We start from the raw sequence: 3,978 nt of genomic DNA on the forward strand, positions 1-3,978 counted from the left end.
CATGGACAAGTTTTTCCAAGTCCTGTTGACACATAAGCCCTATAATCCTTGAGCTGCATTTCGTATCTCTGCTTCTGTCTCCTTGAACCCCAGTCGGCCTCGGCAGATGGCCGCTCACTCTGAGCCTGGTTCTGCTGGACGTTTCTTCCTGTTTAAAGGGAGTTTTTCCTCTCCACTGTCGCTACAAGCATGCTTAGCGTGAGGGATTGCATTCGAGTCAATGAGTCGATGCAATCAACTGGTTTTCCTTAGAGAGAAAACTCTGAATAAATTTGACTGTATGATCCGGTGAACTGTAAAGTGCCTTTAGATGACATGTGGTGAACTGGTGCTATAGAAATAAACTCAATTGAATCAAATACCTACATTCTCCTCACCGGGGCGCTGTAACCTCACATTTGCCAGAGTAGGAAGTACAGTTTTCTCTAACAGTGAATTGAAAGTACGCCATAAATATGGCGCCAAAATAGTTTTCAAGCAGATGATAAGATCGGATTTTTTTCCCCCCTTTGCCCTTTCTTCCATGTCGGTGGTGTGGTTTTTATGTTTTTCCTTCCAGCGGTGGGGATACGTTGCAAGACGAGACCCGCCTGTGCGTTAGTGCAGAGCGGTGTGTGTGCGCGCATTCACCGGCCAGAGCTGCGCGGCGCGGCGCAGGGGAGGCGAGCAAAGAGCAAAGCCTGGGGAGCAAGTGGAGACTATCACAGCTCTCTGGGTTTGACTTCTGAAGGAGCGATACAGCCTCTGACTCATCCGGTGGAAACATATAATCGCTTTTTATTTTCTATATCTGCGCCCCCTTTCCTCTGATTTCCCTGCCTCCTTCTCCTCCTACTGTTGGCTCTGAGGAGGAAAACAGACGGATTTTTCACTCCACGTTTGGGTTGATTTTCTTTTTTTCATCTATTTTTTTTTGCAAAATGCGACATGCGCTCCACGTTTGGCGTATCTCGGAGCCTGGCACACCCGGAATAGCCCTGCGTTTTTTTGCGTATTGACTTTGCCAGTCTTTTGCTCCACTTTTCTTTTGCTGGTTTCTTTTTAAGAGTGGGATTTAACGCATTTTTTTCTCTTTTGGATTTGGACTCCTGTCGGTCTTTGCGGGGATCCTAGGCGCTGTCAACGCGCACTGCAAAGGGGAGGGGAGGACAGGGGAAGAGGGACAGTCCTGTCACCCAGAGTGCTTCAAGTGTCCGGGGTGTGTGTGTGTGGAGACCGGTGGGGGGGGGGGGATGTTTAGCAGCACCAACCCTCAGCTGTTAAACTGCATGTTCCTGCTCCAAATGATCTCCTAAATCTAATCTAATCCAGGACCGAGGACATCCGCGTATCCAAAGCTGACTGTAATCAAGGTAAGCGCAACACTTACGCGCTTAATATGGATGGAAGCTGTGTGATATAACACAAGTGCTGCGTTCAGGACCTCTGAAGTAGCTGTATCAGCGGTAGGCCGGTGGCTATGTGCGCACTTTCGCAGGTCCTGGAGGCGGATGTGCGTCTTAGATGTTTATTTTCTTTTGCTTTGCAAGGATACAGTGAGATAAATAAACTAACGGACTAAACTTCTATTGGAGAGTGTCCAAGTTCATATTATGCTCAAATGCAAAAGAAAAACAAACAAAAAGAAAACAGTGCAGTTATTATTATTATTCTTTAAATTTTTTGGAGATATGCGCTTTAACTCGTACGCACATGTGGAAAAAACAAGCCACGCATGTCTAGACTCCTGCATGCATGCGTGATAAAGTTGCGCGAGGAGGAGAAGGAGGTGGTGGCATCAACTATTTTTGCAGCAACGTCGTAGACATGCGTGGCTTATTTATTTATTTATTTCATTCCTCAGTAGAGGAAATATAGAGGTGGTGGTGGGTTGTGGGGGGTGAGTGGGTGGCGTTGCGTTTAGGAAAGCCGAGCACGCAAGCTCACACATGCACACATCAAGAAATTAGAGCAACTCCTCTCCTCTTCCTCCATCACCCTCCTCCCTCCTCCCCTCCTGCTTCGTGTTGTGCAGCTCCGGTTGGCTCAGGGATAGGGGGGAGTGGCTGTTGTTTACCTCCTCAGTCAGGCCTGTATCAGTGTGCTTGTAGGATGTCTTATAGGATGTGTGCACCTGAATCCAACAATAACAAACCCTTGCACTTAACATTTGGTTGCAGATGGTGATGCTGCAGATGCAAGTAGGACTAATGGAGTTTAAGTGGAGCATTTGCCTCCCCTCCCCTTACTCTGTTTTTATTTTTCCAACTCTGCATTATGAGAAAAATAACTAGCAGGAGGATCATTAACGGATCCATCTTTCTACTAGTGCTCATCGGTTCAAACCAGGCGTTTTCTATAGGTCAGCTGAAGGTGGTATGATGCCAGTTGTGGCAGCAGATCTCCTCATGCAGCTCACACACGTCATTGTCATGCAAAGACATCATGGGCACACACTGACTCCTCTCTCTGAAGTCATGCTCAGCATCCTTTGAGCCGTCCCTCTTCCTGATGCTCATACATCCCCTCCTCCCACTGGGTATGAAACTAGAGATGAGTCATGGTGTCTATCCCTTCCTCTGCCAGTCCTTCCTATCTCTCCTCATGAGGTGCTACCTTCTATTATTTTCTTGCTTGCACCCCCCCACCCTTACTATATATGCATATTCTTTCCTTTTCATCTTTAGCCATCCCTTTCCCTGTACAGCCATAGGATAACGCTTGGCGTCCGACTTTCTGTGGAAACATCATGTGAAACCAGAGCATGTAAAACCTCTTAAGCCAGACATGTGGAGGTGTAGGATCATGTGGTTCTCATGTCTGCTCCGTTAATCGCCGCGCTCTGATTGGTGGGAAAGGGGGGTAAGGACTCCCACGTGGTGCGTTGTATCACATTAACAGCTACGCTGTGACGACGAAGGGGAGGAGGAGGATGTTGTTCATGAATGGAGGTCTGACGTCATGCAAACTGTAGCCTCAATCCCCCCTCAGATACACACACACACACACACACACAGACAGATATGTACAGACTGATGGATTTAGATGTCTGCAAGGCAGATAGAGAAATATGTGTCATATGAGATGGATGGGATCCAGTGGAAGGAAGGGATTTTTTCTGAATGTATTTTATGTTCAACAGTCTGGTTTCAGTGTCTCTCAGGAGTAAGTAGGTTGTTTTCCACAACAGGCCTGCTTTTATTTATTTTTTATGGAGTTGGGTTGTTCTCTGGTTAACCTGGATGCTTTGTTTTTTTTTTTTACTATATTCCAATACTAAACCTCTGATGCTTATACTGATAAATATAAATTTATGAGGACTAAGAGCTCATTTGTAATTTTCTTTGGGTTATCAACCCTCTTAAAAAGCTCTCCATGACATTTTTCTTGTTTCTTCTCTGCGCCAACATGAAAGTACATTAAAGTACACCCGGAGATTGGCAGTGTCATTTTTAGAGAGTATATCAATTATGAGTTTTTATTAATTTAACACATCAGATTCTTCCAACAGAACTTTGCTGTTGCAACATGAATGTTCAGAATTTAAGGGATTACTGCAAAGTTAGTGTTACGATGCAAAGAACAGATTTTATTTATTTTTTATTTTGAAAGGTGATCCGTACAGAAGTATACATACATTTAACAGAGCGAACCGTATAGTTTACAAATTTGATAAATCAAATGTAAAACCTATTTCCACTCTCCCAGAATACAGTTTGTGACGTGAACTTTACAAGTTAAAGTATAAAATGATAACAATGGTAATGATAAAAGAGATCAACGGAATAGAGCAATAGTAGCGACTTGACAAAACACCCCCACAGGGGAAAAAAAGAAAGGAAATGGGAAAATGATTAAATTAATAGATAGATAAACAAATGAATAAAATACAGTTAAGTAAAATAAGGAAATAAAAAATGGATGCATAATGTTTTCCAAGACAGATTTTTACCATAAAACATCCAACTGAATCTGACTCCATTGTTTTGTAATTAGTGT

The 3,978-nt window shown here is 43.9% G+C and overlaps 1 protein-coding gene across 1 annotated transcript in view; it reads left to right on the forward strand.

The window, feature by feature from the left end:
* The first annotated feature begins 460 nt into the window (after nucleotides 1-460).
* jade2 (jade family PHD finger 2) overlaps nucleotides 461-3,978 on the forward strand; it is a 230,267-nt gene continuing 226,749 nt past the window's right edge. Inside the window, exon 1 of the mRNA XM_015384219.1 lies at nucleotides 461-1,352. The gene's annotated coding sequence lies outside the window, so the exon portion shown is untranslated. The remainder of the gene's footprint in view (nucleotides 1,353-3,978) is intronic.

The sequence above is a fragment of the Cyprinodon variegatus genome, unplaced genomic scaffold, assembly GCF_000732505.1.
Source record: "Cyprinodon variegatus isolate N-32 unplaced genomic scaffold, C_variegatus-1.0 Scaffold308, whole genome shotgun sequence".
NCBI classification, from domain to species: Eukaryota; Metazoa; Chordata; class Actinopteri; order Cyprinodontiformes; family Cyprinodontidae; genus Cyprinodon; species Cyprinodon variegatus.